This window comes from Aquarana catesbeiana, linkage group LG01 (genome assembly GCF_042186555.1).
Source record: "Aquarana catesbeiana isolate 2022-GZ linkage group LG01, ASM4218655v1, whole genome shotgun sequence".
Lineage (NCBI taxonomy): Eukaryota > Metazoa > Chordata > Amphibia > Anura > Ranidae > Aquarana > Aquarana catesbeiana.
The window spans coordinates 274,637,557-274,657,188 of NC_133324.1; the positions used below are offsets into that span (position 1 = coordinate 274,637,557).

The following is a 19,632-nucleotide window of genomic DNA, read 5'->3' on the forward strand; positions in this document are numbered from 1 at the left end:
ATTTCGTTTATTTTTAATTGATACATACCTTGTTATACTCTTTCAATACATGTAATTTTTAAGTGCCTTAAAAGTCCGCCTAGGGGAACCTTTTCTCATATGTATCTTGTCTATTGGATGTGGCACTGTCTTTTCAAAAAAAAACCTAGGTTAGCCTGTCACCCCCCATTTCAACATTGAGGACTGTAGACGCAGTGGTCAGCCAATAATCTTAATGCAGCACATGAAATACAAATCTTGGTGATTTCCCTTCAACATCGGAAGATGTCCAGCAGTGCCATCAGCACAGAACTGGTGGAAACCAGTTGGATCCATGTACACTCATTTACAGTCTGGAGGAACTGGCGTGCAGAAAAATGGCAGCAGATGCTCTGGACTGATGAGTCAAAATTGTAAATATTGTCTGTAGCAGTAGGCAGTTTGTTCACCAGATCGGTACAATAATGAGTGTCTGCAGGTAACAGTGAAGTATGGTGGAGGTTCCTTGCAAGTTTGGGGCTGCATTTCTGCAAATGGAGTTGGAGATTTGGTCAGAATCAATGTTGTCCTCAATGCTGAGAAATACAGGAAGATACTTATCCATCATGCCATATCATCAGGGAGGTGTGTGATTGGCCCCAAATATATTTTGCAGCAGGTTATCGGCCTCAAACATACAGCCAATGTCATTAAGAACTTTCTTCAGCATAGAAGAACAAGGAGTCCAAGAAGTGATGGTTTGGCCCTGATCTCAACATTATCGAGTCTGTCTGGGATTACCTGAAGAGACAGAAAGATTTGAGGCAGCCTACATCCACAGAAGATCTGTGGTTAGTTTTCCAAAATGTTTGGAACAACCTACCTGCCGAGTTCCTTCAAAAATTGTGTACAAGTATACCTAGAAGAATTGATTTTGTTTTGAAGGCAAACGGTGGTCACACCAAATATTGATCTGATTTGGATTTCTCTTCTGTTCATTTACTTTTTATTTTGTTCATTGATAAAAAATAAACAGTTAACACTTCTCTTTATGAAAGCATTCTCTAACCGCTTGAGCCCCGGAAGATTTTACCCCCTTCCTGACCAGAGCACTTTTTGCGATTCAGCACTGTGTCGCTTTAACTGACAATTGCACGGCCGTGCGATGTTGCACCCAAACAAAATTGACGTCTTTTTTTTCCCCACTAATAGAGCTTTCTTTTGGTGGTATTTGATCACCTCTGCGGTTTTTATTTTTTGCGCTATAAACAAAAAAAGAGTGACAATTTTGAAAAAAAAAGCAATATTTTTTTACTTTTTGCTATAATAAATATCCCCAAAAAATTAGGGCTGCGGAAATTAACAATTAATTCCGCGATTAATAGTTCATTTTTTTTGATCGATCAAAATTTTTTTGATCGGTAGGCTGCCTGCCCTGGGGCCGCTTTGGGCCAAGCTGTGGCTGCAGCGCAGCGCTCCGCTCCCTCCTCCTCCACTATGTCATACACAGTCTGCAGGCATCTCCCGCTGTGTGTCTCCGAGCTGAGTGTGAAAACTTTGGCCGCGCTGTGAGAAAAGTACCGCCCTCCTCCTAGATCAGCTTGTGTGATAAACGCAGTGTTCTGTCTAGCACACGAGCTGATCTAGGAGGAGGGCGGGACTTTTCTCACAGCGCAGCCAAAGTTTTCACACTCAGCTCCGAGACACACAGCAGGAGATGCCCGCAGACTGTGTAATCCAGGCACAGGCACTGAATACAGAGAGGCTGCGATTATGGGCACGGTGAGACTGCATTATGGGCACGGTGAGGCTGCCATTATAGGCACAGCTAGGCTGCGATTATGGGCATGGTAAGATAGCATTATGGGCACGGTGAGGCTGCGATTATGGGCATGGTGAGACAGCATTATGGGCACGGTGAGGCTGCCATTATGGGCACGGTGATGCTGCGATTATGGGCACGGTGAAACTGCATTATGGGAACGGTGAGGCTGCGATTTTGGGCAGATAAGTCTGAAATTATGGGCACGGTGAGACTGCATTATGGGCACGGTAAGGCTGCGATTATGGGCATGATGAGGCTTCGATTATGGGCACGGTATGGCTGAGATTATGGGCATGGTGAGGCTGAGTTTATGACGTGTGACATCCTAGCCATGCCCTGCTATGTCCGGCTTCGGACGTTGTCATAACAACGGTGCTAAATCAGCTAAAAGTAGTTGGATCTGTATGTGCGTTATAATTAATCAAAATTAGTTGATTAATCGATTAAAAAAAAATCGATTAATCGAACACGAAAATTTTAATCAGTAACAGCCCTACAAAAAAAATATATATAAAAAAACAAAATTTTTCCTCAGTTTATGCCGATATGTAATCTTCTACATATTTTTGGTAAAATAAGCATATATTGATTTGTTTGTGCAAAAGTTATAGCGTCTACAAAATAGGGGATAGTTTTATGGCATTTTTATAATTAATTTTTTTTTTATTAGTAATGGCGGCGATCTGCAATTTTTATCTCCATTTATCCCCGTTCTGCGGCTCCGTGACACGATCGTGGGACACCGACAGACATTAAGTCCGCGCGACCTGCAGGCATGGTCACACTGTACGTGGCGGGCGTGCGCGCCCGCTTGCCCGCCAATTAAAGGGGACGTACAGGTACGCCCATTTGCCCACCGCTGCCATTGTGCCGACGTATGTCGGCATGCAGCGGTCGGCAAGTGGTTAATTTACATCATGTTTTCAGGCCTGCCTAAAACGTTTGCACAGTAGTGTATGTACACTGTGGTTCAAGTTTAAAGTGGAATTGCAGCTTACACCTAACTAGCCTTTAAACCTTCCCTCCCCCCTCCAACTACACCCCTCTAACCACCTATGCTGACCTGTGTAAGAAAGATGTACAGTAAATTGAAAAAGTATTCATACAATTTTCCATATTTTGTCATGTTACAACCAAAAACATAAATGTATATTAGCTATTTTGCAAAGAAAAATGGGCAAAAATTTCACTCTATAGATGTGCAAAGCTGGTAGAGACATTCCAAAAAAGACTTGCAGCTGTAATTGCAACAAAAGGTGGTTCTACAAAGTACTGACTCAGGGAGGATGAATACAAATGTACACCACACTTTTCACATATTTATTTGTAAAAAAAATTGAAAACCATTTATTATTTTCCTTCCGCTTCACAATTATGTGCCACTTTGTCTTGGTTTATCACATAAAATCCCAATAAAATACATTTACCTTTTTGGTTGTAACATGACGAAATGTGGAACATTTCAAGGGGTATGAATACCTTTTCAAGCCATTGTATATACTTACTTTTTATGCCCTGTACACACGGTCGGACATTGATCGGACATTCCGACAACAAAATCCATCGATTTTTTCCGACGGATGTTGGCTTAAACTTGTCTTGCATACACACGGTCACACAAAGTTGTCGGAAAATCCGTTCGTTCTGAACGTGGTGACGTAAAATACGTACGTCGGGACTATAAACGGGGCAGTAGCCAATAGCTTTTGTCTCTTAATTTATTCTGAGCATGCGTGGCACTTTGTGCGTCGGATTTGTGTACACACGATCGGAATTTTGTTGTCGGAAAATTTTATATCCTGCTCTCAAACTTTGTGTGTCGGAAATTCCGATGGAAAATGTGTGATGGAGCCTACACACGGTCGGAATTTCCGACAACAAGGTCCTATCACACATTTTCCATTGTAAAATCCTATCAGGTGTACAGGGCATTAGGCTGCACCAGTCCAGTCACGTGATTTCCTTCCTTGTGTCATCCAACAATGGCTGCAGGGGAGAAGAGAGAGCAATCCGACAATGGCTAGTCAAGTTTAGAGCAATGTAATCACCCATAGGCTTCAATGGCCCAGCCTTTATCAGCGCTCCCTCCTCTGCCCTGCAGCCACCGCTGGCTGACACAGAGGAGGTCACTGAACCGGACTGGAGTGGCCTGAACATATGTAAGTATATGCATCTTTTTTTATACAAGCTAGTTAGCATAGGTGTTAGGAGGGGGGAAGGAACAGTTTTAAGGCTAGTTAGGTATAAGCTGGAATGTCACTTTAACATACTGAAGAACAGTCCACTGCTGGAACTTGGGATAGTAATGTCTACCATGGGAGCAGAGGATCAGGTAAGTAAAACTATTTTTTCATTCTCTAGATTTAAATGAACAGTTAACCCTTGCCTTGCAGGAGCAGCCCCACTGCAACGATTGATTATTAGGTTTCCTGGAGTTGGGCTTTAAATTATCGCACCACAACAATGATGCTCTGGTTTTTTGGGGGGGGGTTTGTACCTTACTTTTTAGCCAAGTACTATATACATTGTGCCGACCAGTAAGATTAGAATAGTAACATCCGTACAAAAGCCTTGATCCCCTTTAGTACATTATGGCTGCTGCTAATGAAACATAAATCAGAAAAAAATCTGTTTCCATGGAAAAGAAAGGACTTCATTTTGGAAGTACCTAGCTATTGTAAATAGGAAAGTATCACAGATTAGGAAAGGCACAAAGGTCTGGTTAATTTTCCCATATAAGGGAATATTACCTTCATAGTGCAGACACTGCACTGTTTAGAGCAAGGTAATGGTAGTTAAAGATTACAATATCATATTTTTTTTTGTCCAGAGCTACAATAGTAGACATGAAATTAAACATCAATTGACAGTGTTATCCCTGTTGCCGAATCACAGCTCCTGATGCAGTCATACTTGTTGCCATAGCATCTGCTGCAGCTCTTTGAAGTACAACATGTTAAGTTTAAATACTGTATACAGTTCCCATTAGAGGGCTGTTAAATATGGATACTGATTTAGAACTATTTATATATTTACCCCACACTGGACTTGTATTGTCTTGCCAATTTGACATTGTATTTTTTTTTATAGAGTCTCTGACCTCTATGGTCAGAGTTTAGGCTGCCCTAGGCACATGCATATATTGTGAAGTTCAGCTTTAAAGGATAAGTTCACCACCAAAAATAAAAGATGCACATCTCTTTTGCAGGTAAACAAATGTGCATTTTTGTATTTATTTATTTTTACTAGTAGCCTTGAAAGCATTGCAATTAGCAGATCGTGGGTGCAATGCAGGGCTTCTGCAGACTTATCAGGGTATCTGTCTGCTCGTACCTCATACGGGCAGGCAGATACACACTGACCAGAAGAGACAATTAACTACCAGAGAGCTCAACAGTGCCATGGTAGTTCATTGAGAACTACAAGCCGACAGGTGCAAAGGATGTCAGTTCTTGTAGTTTCCCATGCACAGAATTCTGTAAATGAATGACATGGACAAAGCCCCGCAAAAAAAGGCATTTTTTTTTACAAATAGTGACAGCAAGCAGAGGGAGAAGTTTCCCTCCTTGCTGTCACTAGATGCCGCAGAGCAGGCTGTGGCTGCAGGAATAAAAACAGATGGAACATGTAACACGTTCCCAAAGGTGAACTTATTCTTTAAGCAGATTCTTTAAACAGAGACCTTGCAGAAAGGTAATCAAAGCATCCAGTAGGTTTAAGGGCTTCCTGACAGTGTTTATTGGTCAGCTTTACATCAAAATAAGACCCAAACAAGATGTTCCCTCGTAGGAGTAGTAGTCGCAGTCAAAACAAACACCAGCAAAAATTATTTAGCCTCCTGGCTAGTAGTGAGACACTGGGTCTGCTTTAGACCTTGCCCCAACAACAACAACTGAGTAACCCAGGAAAAAGACAAATTATACCCCAGATGGGGAACAAGGTGTGGCCAGTGCTTAACACCCTGCATCCTACTACAGACCTTTCACCCTTTTATCTCATGAACCACAAAATTCTATATGGCAGATACACTCCATCCACAACTGACAGGGGCTGTTGGTCACATACCCCCCCCCTCTGTTTGAACCTGTGGGTTTGAATATCAGCTACCAAACAATGAGCTCTAGAGAGGGCCTCTGCATTTTTCTGATTACAACCCACCTGATGCTCCACTTTAAAAGAAAAATCTTGGAGATCCAGGAACCAGCGGGTAACCCTGGAATTGCAGTCCTTAGTCTGGGCCAGGGGGTGTGGTCTGTTATAAGTTGGAGCAGCCGCTCAGCAAATAGTAATGTAGAGCCTCTAAGGCCCATTTAATGGCCAAACAATCTTGCTACACAATACTATAATTCCTTTCTGCAGGGGTCAGCTTTCAAATCAAATAGACCACCGGGTGTTCCTCTCCACCTATCACTTGGGATAACACAGTAGTTCCTAGTCCTATTGAAATCTGGAGCTAATAGCACTGGCTGTCTACACAGAGCCTGCTTCAGACTTTGAAAAGTTTCTTCAGCCTTGAGATTCCACTTAACTGCTACAAAGTTAAGGCCAGTTAAGGGTGCTGCCATCGTGGCAAATTTTTGGATGAACCTATGATAATACCCAACCATGCCCAAGAAGGTTCTCACTTGTTTCTTTGTGGCAGGAGGGGGCCAGTTTCTGATGACTTCTACCTTATGGATTTGGGGTTTGATTAGACCACCTCCTAATAGTGTAACCTAGATACCAGGCCTCTTCCAACCCTATGGCACACTTCTTTGGGTTTGCTGTTAAGCCTACTTTTCTAATGGAATTCAGGACAGTCTGCACTTTAGGTAGGTGAATTTTCCAGTCTGAGCTCCAAATAACCACATCATCTAGATAGGCCACTGAATAGCTTTGATGTGGGCTGAGAATTTCATCCATCATCCACTTGAATGTAGTGGGAGCCCCATTCAGCCCAAAGGGCATCCAAACATACTGCCACAAGCCCTCTGGGGTTGCAATGGCTGTCTTTTCTTTAGCTTTTGTCTGTCCGGACCACCTGCCAATATCCTCTAGTGTGGTTATATACCTGGCAGGACCCAACCTCTCACATAGTTCATCAACCTGGGGCATGGGGTGTCAAACATTACCAGGTCATTCAGTTTCTGGATGTTACAAAATCTTAAGGAACCATCTGGTTTGTGAACCAAGATTATAGGACTACATCATTCACTTTAACCTCCCTGGCGGTATTCCTGAGTTGGGCTCGGGGTGGAATTTTAGTACCAAAAGCAGTAACCCCCGATCCAGACTCGGGATCGCATCACAGTATCCAGGCAAAGTAACTTACCTTGTCTCCTGTCACCCTGCTGTGTCTGCGAGCTGTCATCTCGCTCGATTCACAGTGCTGAGTGCTGAGCTCCGTTACCTGCAAGCGTTGCAACGCACGGGGACAGAGTTTGGCGCCAAATTCAAAAAATTAAAAACACACAATACATACTGTCAGGGACGTGTTGGTGGTCATCGGGCTAACATACGTGCACGCAGGTGCACGAGAGGCTTTTCCAGAGCAATTCAGCCAAATTCCCCACTGGGGGGCGCTGGTGCGCTTCCGCGCGCGCCCGTTCGCGCGCCCGTTCGCGCTAGCGCTGTTTGGCGCCAAAGTCCCTTTAAATAGATGTCAGTTACTCCCATCAGGTGCTGTTCGTCTGCAGCTCTGCACCTGAGTTCTGTAATCTGCCTGTTGTTACTATCGTGAATTGACCCGGCTCCGTCTGACTACTCTGCTATCTCCTACCCGACCCGGCCTGCCTGACCTTGCTGTATCCTGTTACCTGTTGCCGATTACCTGCCTGCCTGACTATTCTGTGATCATCCCTTCTGCCATATACCTGCCTGATCTCCTGCTGACACGGACTGTTTGATTCTGCTTTGCTTGTGTCCTGTGACGCTGCCCACCACCTGCTCTTCCAGCTCCAGGTTCTGCTGCTGCAACATCCTTCTCCTGCCTGCTAACGGATCCGCTTCTGCCTACCTGCATCCGCTATACAGCCTCCCTGAAGGAAGTCTCATCAGCTCCTGCGCTGGCCATCGCAAGAAACCGCATCAGGCACTCCTACCCACTGTGCTCAGTAGACTACTGTCCCCACTCCAGTGGCTTCTGAACCAGTGCTTAAGAGAGGTCTCCTTCCACCAGTCGGGCTCAACTACCAGGTACCTAACACATACAGTATACTGTAATCTTACAGATTACAATACTGTGTAAAATAATTACACATCCCCTTGTCTCTAGTGGTTTGTCCAGTGCCCTGCATGCACTTTTATATTATAGATACTGTTCTTTCTGCCTGGAAACTGGAGATTGTCCATAGCAACCAAAAAGTGTCCCTTTTACGTCAAAAATGGTTTTAGACCAGCAAGAAAACGGCGATAATAAATTAGAATCACGCGCAGAATTGAGCGATAGTGATTTGTGGGGAAATTCGGCATCAAACACTGAAAGTAATGACAGTGACAATTCTGCAACTGAGCAAATTTCTGTGTTTTTGATTTGATTACATTACTGAATAATTTTTATTATATTATTATTTGTTATAATTATTTATAGTTATTTATTATATTATAATTTATGATTTTGTGTTTCAAACTTTATGATACCCGGGATGTCTACTAGACTCCCGTTTGGACAGATTTGAGTGTATTATTCCTAAGAATTACAGGCCTGCAATATAAATTGCCAAATTTCCATGCAAAATAATTGTACAGCTTACAGCACCTAAAATCTGAAATAATCATACCGCCAGGGAGGTTAAGACCTCTCTAAAATCACAAGGTCTAACATCCTCAGTACTTCTTCGGCTACAGCCTGTCAGCGGGCTTCTGGAATTCCATATGGCTTAAGCCCTACTTAAACCTTGGGGTTGGTGACAATGTCATGTTTAATTATATTTGTGCAGCCTGGCAACTCTGAGAAGAAATCTTTATTTTGCTGTAGATACCCTCTCACCTCTTTCTGTTGTGATTCAGACATGGACTTGGGTATCTAAACCTGGGTATATAACTCCTAGCCCTGGGTCTTATTACCCAGGGCTAGGAGTTATATAGGGTCCTTGCCACTTAGCGAGGAACTTATTTTCCACCGCGAGGACTAAAAAGAGTACACATTCCACTGGGAGAAAAGTTCAAACCTTTGCCAAGCTATTGTACTCACAACTCTGTGTTTCTTGTATGTGTTCTTGGACCAGGGGCATTACCAAGGTAATTCTGTCCTACGTGGCTGAGACATGCTCTATGACACTCCAGTAGGGAGTAGTTTCAGTCTCCCAGGTTTCTTTCGCATTGTCTAGCAGCCCTCTGGGATGCCTCCCACACAAATGTTCAAAGGGTGAAAACCTCATGGAAGACTGTGGGACCTCTAATTGCAAACAACAAATAAGGAGAAGACAATTCTAGTCTCTCCCATGTGTATCCACCACCTTCTTTAGCATACTCCTGAAGGTTTTGTTAAACCGTTTTACCAAACCATACGTCTGAGGGTGGTAAACCGAAGCGTGCAAGTCCAACCAGACTTGCTGGTTGGAAGCTGAACAGTGGGAACTTTGAGTGGAGAGAGTGTAAACAAGTTTTGCTATTGACTGCTGGTGATTGCTGTGTTTGCATTTTTAGGTTCTTTTTGGGGTTTTTCCTTGCAGCTTTTTAACACCTTTTCTGTCACTTTTTAAACAGCCTTTTTTTAACTTTCCTTCCTTTAGACTACTAATTAAAGGGGTTGTAAAGGTAAAAATTTTTTCACCTTAATGCATTCTATGCATTAAGGTGAAAAAACTTTTGACAGTACCGCCGCCCCCAGGCCCCCCGTTTTACTTACCTGACGCCTCGAATCTTCGCTCCTCGTCCTCGTCAGCTTCATTGCAGCTCAGCCTGGTCGCTGATTGGCTGCAGTGGATGGATTGAAAGCAGCGCAGCCATTGGCTCGCGCTGCTGTCAATCACATCCGATGATGCGGCGCGCCGGGGGGCGGGGCCGAGTGATACAGCGAGCGGCTATAGCCGCCGGCTGTATCACGGGAGCGCGCCCGCAAGCACTCACCACCGTGCGAGGGAGCTCGCATGAAGGTGGTAAATGCTTGCGGGGAGGAGCTGAAACAGCCGCCGAGGGACCCCAGAAGACCAGGTTCGGGGCCACTCTGTGCAGAACGAGCTGCACAGTGAAGGTAAGTATAACATGTTTGTTATTTAAAAAAAAAAAAAAAAATAACTTTACAACCCCTTTAAGGTGACTGGTTAATTGGTCACAGGTGCATGAGGCCTATATAACTTTCTGTAGAACTCATTCCTGCGCCTACTCATCCTTGAGCTTGCCACCCTTTTGCTTGCTGGAACTCTGACCAAGTGGAACTGGACTAAGTGGTGAGTTAAAAACCAGAGTTTAAAACAGGAGGTTATAACAGGAGTCTTCAAACCTGTAAGTAACATCTGAAATTTCCCGTTAGTAATAATATTATTGTAACTGGGAAAATGGAGTTTAGCAAGACTGAAGGTTTTGTGCAGTGCACAATGTGCCACATGTATACAACAATGGAGCAACAGCTCCAGGATCCATACCGCTGCAACAGATAAGAGCAGGTTGCCCTTCTGGAAGCTCGCATTAGAGATCTGAAGGAGCAAATTGTAACACTGGGCAGAAATGACAACCTTGAAAGGGGTCCTCTGCTCACTGAGCCGGTGGGCAGAGCTTATTACCAATATTCATATAATTTTTTTTTTCTTTTTTTCACATTTTTCCAGGCTTTTTCAAGAGTAGGGTACTGTAACTGGGCATTCCCAAAGTTGTCCTCAGAGACCTTTAGCTCTTGCACATATGCTACTATGTGACTGTTCATGCTTTTATGTCGGCAAGACCAAGCTGGAGTTCTGGAGAAGAGCCTACAGGCATGTCAGGAGCATGCAGGTGTGCGATCCAAATCTCCCGCTTGGTCAACATACAACAATCGTACACAATGGCAGATTTCCAAAAATTACATTTCTTATTTTGGACCGTATTCACCACAATTCCAGATGAGGGGACTGGAATAAGTCCCTCCTCCAGCTTGAGGCACGTTGCATCCACAGGCTAAAAGCAACAAAACCACCTGGCCTGAACGAAGCCATTTGGTTTAAGCAATTTCTCGAGGGTTTTTCCTCTGGAAGAATGGAAAAGTAATAACATCCATTATGGTTAAAATATTGTTGTGAACACCGGCCTACCTAGAAAAATTCAGTAATACATACATCTCTTCTTAAACTTTATTGGATGATACAGAAGTGCATATTACTGCTCTAGTTTATATGTGGACATTTCTATGCAACTTTGAACCTTCTATACCTACCACTGCTGCAATGGCCTGGTCCATCCTGAGTTATCCTTATCGAATGGAGAATTTCTATGCATCCTCGTTAATTATACTGTGTGCACATGTACCCATTATGTGTATGTTTAGATTACCATTTAAAATGTATGGACTGTCCTCTATGGATGTATTATACTTCCTCCTACTTCCTCCTACTATGCTCAAATTTGTTTGTAATATATGTAATTTTTCGTTTTGGTTGTCATGGCTCTCTTTTCCATTAATATTTTATATCTTTTTTACCATACACCTAATCCTTTGCTGTTCATCCTGGGGACTCCCTGTCAATCACAAATAAGTACTTCGGATGTCCTTTTGCCTGGGAGGGTCTCTCTCGCTTTCCCTTTCCCTTGCCTTTAATCTCCCTCTGGGTGTGGGCATGTTTTGGCAACCGTCTGGCACGCAGAGCCGCCTTGATTCAAATGAATCTTTGGGGGCGCTGTATGGTTCCGTTCAGCGTCGTTTTTCGGAGCTGGGCCTCCATCTTGCTTCACCCAGTGGACATGCGCTGTCCACTGGTGAAGCTCTGCGTGCCGGTGGGCGGAGTGGGCGTGGCCGGGCTTCGACGTACGACTCTTGAGTCAGCGCACGCGCGCACTGCTCAGGGGGCTCCTCCCATCCCCTTATTATCAGCTGTATTTCTAACAGCTGATTGGGGAGGGAGGATTACTTATACTCACCTGTGGCCGCTTGCTCTCACATCCCTCTCACTGCTGTGCTGGATGTGGAGGCGAGCGGTCACGAAAAACATGCTCTTGCTGTAAAGATAAAAACTTTGATCTTTCCTTTTTCAATAGCCTTAGCTCTTGTCTTCAACCTAGGTTTATGACACATGCCTAAACCACTATGGACATAGTAACTTTCTGTTTCTAAAAATTACAATCTATATATATACCACCTTCCCCATATAAAAAAAAGATAAAAATGAACTTCGTATTGGTGATATATATATCACCTTCATAATATAACTATAAAAATGAACCTCTCACTGTTTTATCAGTGTTATTTATCCAGTGTCTGAAATATACTTTCTATTTATTTTAGTTTAATTTCCCACCCCATGACAATATTAATTTACATAAGTATATAATTGCTTTTTTCAGAGCTTTTGGTTCCATGTTCCCCCTTTCATCTGCTCTGTGCAAGAGCATTTTTATCCTCAACAGGTACTATAATCTTTTTTAACTATAACCATACATATAATGGATACTATAAATATTTGCTTTCATGGACTTTTCTGTGTACACTTTACAGGGCTCCTTCTTTCCCAACCCCAGTGTGTCCTCATGCTCTCCCCACCCCTTTTTTCAGGCCATCCCTCCCTCTGTGGAGGGGGATTTGGGGGTTGGTGGTGAGGTCTCTCCTAGGTCTGACATCTGTGAACTTCTACACACATATGTGCAACTGTGCGTCTCCAGAAAGTGAACTTAAAGGAACCTGCACCCTCGCATGTTTTTTAGATACAACTATTGGAATGTTGACTACACTGTTATAATATCTGTAAGTGTTCTATTTTTTCTGACAAAACATGCTATACACCATATAATGTCATTTATTATGTGTTTATTCATCTATTACTTTATTTTAGAAATATGGTTTCTTCTCGCACACATCTCTGAAGAAGGAGGCAATTTAGCACTCTGAAACGCATTGGGCACAAGAGATTATAAACTGTATTATATATACTTTTATATGTATAGCAGTGTACAAATTTACAGATATGCTCAAACATTCCTTGTTTTTATACATGAATATTGTCTCTTGTTTATACATAAATTTTTGAAACTATCAATACACTTTACTAAAATCCTTTGAAATAGTATAGTGCCTTAAAAGTCCACCACATAGGGGATTTTTTCTTGTTTTAGCTCTGGCACACCGAGCCTCTTAAGGGTCTCAGTGGTCACCTCCAGTTCACCTGCAAACACTGCTAAGGGAAAAGATAAGTTTTTATCAGGGGTCACCCCTACAGCATCATCAACCTTTGGTTCAAAGGTGTTGGGGGTCCTCCCTGCAGTAACCCTAGAAAGTTCAGGCTCAGAACTCTTTTCCTTTCTACTGCAAAGTTGCTGGAACAGTGGAAAGTCTCTCCCCAGTATTACACTACTGTATTCAACAGTATTGGGGACACAGCTAATTCATGGCAAACTAATCCTGAGATGGTTTCAATGGTCACCAGTAGGGATGAGCTTTCTGTTCGGGTCGAACATGAGTTTGACTCGAACATTGGCTGTTCGCCCGTTCGTCGAAAACCGAACATTATGGGCCGTTCGCACCAAATTCGAGCGGTGTGTAATGGCACATAATGCACTGTGGGAGCGCAGCGCATTGCTGTATGATGAATCTTACACTCTAGCCCCTGTGGGATGCGTGTTGGTGTTCCAGCGGACCTGCCTTCCTTAACCACCAGACTCCCATCTGCAGCAGTCAGTCATAGGGTCCACTACCTTTGCGGTGCACTCCTGACCCCAACGGTGTGCATCTGTCACCTGGCCTCAGGTGACCTGACGGAAGACTCAGCAACATGTTGTCCAACACCAGGAGATTGTAACCTCACAGGGTATGGAAATGCATTGCACAAACCTTTCTTCAAGGCCTCCTGAAGATGTTTCATCCTCTGCTCCCTCTGTGAAGGCAGGATGAGTTCTGCAACCTTACCCTTTTAACATGGATCAAGAAGGGTTGCCAGCCAGTAATGATTCCTTCTCTTTGATACTACGAATCCTAGGGTCCTTAAGCTGCATGGCCTCCCTGATTCGGCAAAGCCTGCGAAAGTTTGCAGAGGCATTCGATTCTGAGTCCTCTGGGTCACTAAGGATCACATGATCTGTAACAACCTCCTTCCAGCCACGTACAACTCCTTGGGTTTCTGGGGAAAACCATCCCTTGAAGACTGTTGCTGAGTGTTATCCTCCACGTCCATGCTGACACAATCCTCTTCCTCCTCTTCTTCCTGTGTGTTTTGCGGGCCTGCAGGAATAATATCTGGATAAAGGGGGCCTTGAAAGTCCTCCTCTTCCTCACACTGTTCTGCCTCAAGTGCCCTGTCCATTATTCCATGAAGCATGTGCTCCAACAGCAAGACAAGATGGACAGTATCACTGATGCATGCATTGTCGCTGCTCACCATCCTCGTGTCCTCATCAAATGGTGACAGGACAGTGCATGCATCCTTGATCAGTAGCCACTGGCATGGCAAAAAGAAACCAAGCTCCCCTGACCCTGTCCTGGTGCCATACTCACACAGGTACTCATTGATGGCCCTCTGCTGCCTGTACAGCCGCTGCAGCATTGCCAACGTTGACTTCCACCTAGTGGACATGTCACAAATGAGGCGATTGGTGGGCAGGTTGCATTCCCTTTGAATGTCAGCCAGCCAAGCACTGGCATTGTATGACCATTGGAAATTACCACAGACTTTTCTGGCCTGACTCAGGAGATCTTGTAAGCCTGGGTACCTGCTCAAGAACCGCTTCACCACCAAATTCAGGATGTGTGCCAAATATGGAACATGGGTTAAGTGTCCCTGTCGGAGGGCGGAGAGAAGGTTGGTGCCATTGTCGCATACAACCATTCCTGGCTGAAGCTGGCATGGCGTCAACCATCTCTGAGCCTGCCCCTGCAGAGCTGACAGAATCTCTGCCCCATTGTTGCTTCTGTCCCCTAAGCAGTGGTTTAACCTTAAACTACGTAGAGGGTTCTTTACTATAAGAGTGGCAAGGATGTGGAATTTCCTTCCACAGTGCTTGCGTAGCCCCTTGAACGCTTACGGAGCACCACTGGTTCAGAGAACAAATCTGCAGAAGAGGCCATAGAGGAAGAAGAAGAGGAGGGGGTGGAGGAGAGAGCTGTGGCAGAATCACCGCTAGCATTTTGGAGGCATGGTAGCGGAACAAGCTCCAACAATACTGAAGCCTGTCCTGCATCCTTCCCAGCTGCCAGGAGAGTTACCCAGTGCACTGTGAAGGAAAGGTAACATCCCTGCCCATGCCCGCTAGACCATGAGTCTACAGTAATATATACCTTACTGCTGACCGCCCTGTCCAACTAGACAAAACATTGCCTTCCACATGCCGTTAGAGAACTCGAATGGCCTTCCATGAAAAGAAATAGCGTTTTAGAACTTGACTCTGAGGTACAGCACATTCCACAAATTCACGAAAGGGGGCAGAGTCTACCAGCTGAAAAGGCAGTAGTTGCAGTACTAGCAAAGCTGGCATTCAAGCTAGCATTCAGACTGTGAGCATGTGGATGGCTGGGAAACGAATTTATTTTTACGGTTTAGCAACTGGGGTAGGGAAATTTGCCTGCTAAAATCAGATGGTGGTATACTGCTAGCAGATTGGTTGCAAGTACTTGGGAAACCTATTGCTATACCTTCATTCCTCTCAGTGCAAGTTTTTGAGAGGACTGGAGTAGGGTTGGAGATCCCAGATGATGAGCAAGAAGAAGTCTGCCTTTTTCTTTGATGTGGGTCTTTCAAGTGCTGTTGCCAAAGGATATTGTAATTATGAATATGTTTAATTTATATTTAATTCATATTTAATTTATTTATATTTTATAAATATATTTAATTTAGCTTTTATCAATGTAGGGCGGAACATATTATCTTCACAGAAATCTCTGGTAGACCAGACAAGTCAGTGTCTAGGCTTGTGTATACAAACAATGGGATCCAGTCCTCACTGTTTTACACATACTCACTTCAAAGGATCCCATGCTGGGATATGCAATGAAGGGAGGCCAACCTGTAATCAATACTTAAATTTCCGGGAAAATTCAAGTTAAACTCCTGCTCAGAATAGTCACAAGGATTTGCATTAAAAGGGGCTGACTTATGCAAAGTATAGGGATTGGAGATGTAGCCAGTCCTTAACCAGGAATAGGGAAGCTCACCAATCAGAGCCACACTATGCCAACCAATGAGGCATCAGCGTGTAATGATATACACAGACGAGAAGGGAGGGAAACACACTCTTTTATGGGAGAGCAACCATCAGAATGAAACCTTGGTGCAAAGAGTATTAATGGGAAAGGTCTGCATTTTACTTGTAGCTAAATATGTTTGCAGATTAATGTTTTCAGGAATATACTCTGTATTCCTTCATGAAATTCTCTTATTTTAACCTAATATATTCTTCCTTAGTGTAGACTATATAGATAGATGGTTGTGTATTAGATAGACTTTCAACTACTCACCAATAAATGTTGTTATTGTGTTAAAGCTTTCACTCATGGTCAAAGAACTCTCATTTAACCCAAATCATATCTGAGAGATATTAAATCTCAAATATAGTATACGGGAAAAAGACTGCATGGGAGGTCGTCATATGTCTGGTCAAGCATGTGGTGCCCAAGCGGCTGCTGTTGTGGCCACGCTGGATCCGCTTCAGACATAGGTTGCAAACAGCAATGGTGCGATATGCTGCACACGTGTCCGAAAAAGGCCCATAGCAAGGAACTTTTCAAAATCAGCGGGGAGTCAGCAGCGGTCTGCACCTGCGGAGCTCTGTGGTGTGATGCATTAGGGTGGCTGCCCTTAAGCTGCCCCCTAGAGGACATCCTGCCTCGTTGGAGTTGTGACTCCTCCTCCTCCTCTATTCTATCAGACACCCAAGTAGAGTCAGTGATCTCATCATCCCCTCCCTCCTCATCACTGGAGCAAACTTGGCACTATGCTACAGCTGGAGGAACATGACTGCCAGTTTCTTGTCCTTGTAACCCTCTCTCTAGGCTCACGTTACTCCCTTCCTCAACCTGGGAACCAACATCTGAGCCTTCAAATCACAGCGCACCCTCCAGCAGCATGTACCCGACACTGTGGTCGAATATTTCGGGGGACTCCTCCGTGCATGATGGTTGGGCTATGGAAGGAGTGACTGTGGAAAAGGAGCCGGTGGAATAGGCCGCTTTGGCAGCTGCATAGGAAGGAAAACTACTCTGAGCCTGGGTGACACAGGATGAGGACGGCTTTGTTATTCACTCCACCAACTCCTAGAGGACATCCTGCCTCGTTGGAGTTGTGTCTCCTCCTCCTCTATTCTATCAGGCACCCAAGTAAAGTCAGTGACCTCATCATCCCCTCCCTCCTCATCACTGGAGCAAACTTGGCACTATGCTGCAGCTGGGGGAACATGACTGCCAGTTTCTTGTCCTTCTTGGGCACCCCCTCTCTCTAGGCTCATGTTGCTCCCTTCCTCAACCTGGGAACCAACATCTGAGCCTTCAAATTGCAGTGCACCCTCCAGCAGCATGTACCCGACACTGTGGTCGAATAGTTCGGGGGACTCCTCCATGCATGATGGTTGGGCTATGGAAGGAGTGACTGTGGACAAGGAGCCGGTGGAATAGGCCGCTTTGGCAGCTGCATAGGAAGGAAAACTACTCTGAGCCTGGGTGACACAGGATGAGGAGGATGAGGACGGCTTTGTTATCCACTCCACCAACTCTTCTGCATGTTCTGGCTCACTAACACAGCCAGCAGCAGAAAAAAAGGACAAGTGTGCCCCACGGCCATCGGGGATGCACCATGTCCAAGCACTGTTGACTGTAGACACAGAGCCTGCTTGCCCTCTTTTAGTGGCCTGTGAGTGTCTGCCTCTCCTTGGTGGCCTTCTGGACATGATGTATATTTTGTTTTGCAACACGGCACTACACTGTATTGTGTACTGTGCACACCACCAGAAACGTATAGCAACTGCACTACGGCTGCACTGTATTGTAATTACAATTCTTGATATAATATTTTGCAGCAGGGCCCATTCCAGTGCCCACCAAGAGTAACTGTGAGGGCTTACAGTGTTTTGGTACCACCAACACCTAAGGCCCAATTTTGCACAGAGTGTATAGGGCAGGCGGTATAGTATATACAGGCGGTCCCCTATTTTCAAACATCCAACTTACAAACCACTCCTACTTACAAACGGAGGGAGACAACAGGAAGTGAGAGGAAATATACCCCTAGGAAGGTAAATTCTCTCCTGTAAGAGTTAATATGGGAAAAAGGTGTCTCCACTGATGCTTTATCACCAATCCTTGTTTCCCTAATAACCCCAAATTTTCAAAATCCAATTGTCATTGGGACAGAAAGTGAGGTGAAATCTTCTGAACAGGGGCATAGACAGCAAAACAGATGTTTCAGGGGTGATAACTCTTCCCTATGTTATCCAAAACGCTTAAAAATTGTTTTTTTTGGCTGGAGCTAGACTTACAAAATGTACCTGTTCCAAATTACAAACAGATTCAACTTAAGAACAAACCTACAGTCCCTGTCCTGTTTGGACCGCCTGTATACTGCTGTTCAGAGTATGTAGGGCCTGGGGGCCCTACGCCTTTTCTTTTTTTAATTTGGGTGCAGGGTTCCCCTTAATATCCATACAAGAACCAAAGGGCCTGGTGATGGGCTGGGGGGGGGGGGGGGGGTACCCATGCCGTTTTTATCAATAATTTTCATCCATATTGCCAGGACCCGACATTACATTACATTACAGCTGCAAGCAGTTTTATATGACTTTTATTTCTTTAGAAATGTCATTTTGTGCAGGGACTGTTCTAAACACAGGAAAAATGCGCCACTTTACAGGCATACTATAGACACCCCCCAGGCACGATATTTAAAGGAATATTACACCTTTATTGTTTCACTTTAAGCATTATTAAAATCACTGCTCCTGAAAAAAATGGCTGTTTTTGAAACTTTTTTTTGCATTGATACATGTCCTGTGGGGCAGGACCAGGGTCCCTAAACACTTTTTATGACAATAACTTGCATATTAGCCTTTAAAATTAGCACTTTTGATTTTTTAAGTTTGAGTCCCATAGACTTTAACGGGGTTCGTGTGTTTGCATGACTTTTTGGTCTGTTCGCATGTTCTGCGGGGGTGTTCGGCTCATTCCTAGTCACCAGCGGTGTGAAATACTTTTTACAGTCACAGTGCACACATACCACTCCTACCAGAAGCTGGCACAACTGTTCAAGGTTAACCAGCCGGGTATGAACCAGGGTAACTAGGCTTCTAGAGTCCAAAAAGGAACGCACATTTCCCCCCTTATCTTTACAACAGAGCTTGGCATGTCCAGATCTGTAACTAAAAATAAATAAAGAACTGCGCTAAATGCATAAGCAGGGAAAACTTGAGATGAAAGAAACAATAATGAACAAAATAACTATGATAAAGGTCCTGCTGCTAAACACTATAACCCCGATATAAGGCAAAAATTGTATAGATGTAAATCGGTGTAGCCCTGGACATAGAGTATAGTGAATGATTATTAAATAGTGATAATAATACTATGACAAATATTACCCACAAAATATGTTATGAACAAATTAGTGAATAAAATACAGTTCAAAGAAACAAAATATCCGTGATAAGAGTCCTGCTGCCGAACCATAACCCAGATCTGTGACTAAGCCCAGGCGAGCACACAAGGACATGCTCAGACTATGTCACACTCCATAGGCTCAGTGAGGATCAGTAGAGCGATTGCCCGCATCTGA

The 19,632-nt window shown here is 44.1% G+C and overlaps 1 protein-coding gene across 4 annotated transcripts in view; it reads right to left on the reverse strand.

Moving 5' to 3' along the window:
- Positions 1 to 19,632, reverse strand: part of LOC141141169 (catechol O-methyltransferase-like) — a 134,223-nt gene that overhangs the window by 27,126 nt on the left and 87,465 nt on the right. The window lies entirely within an intron of this gene.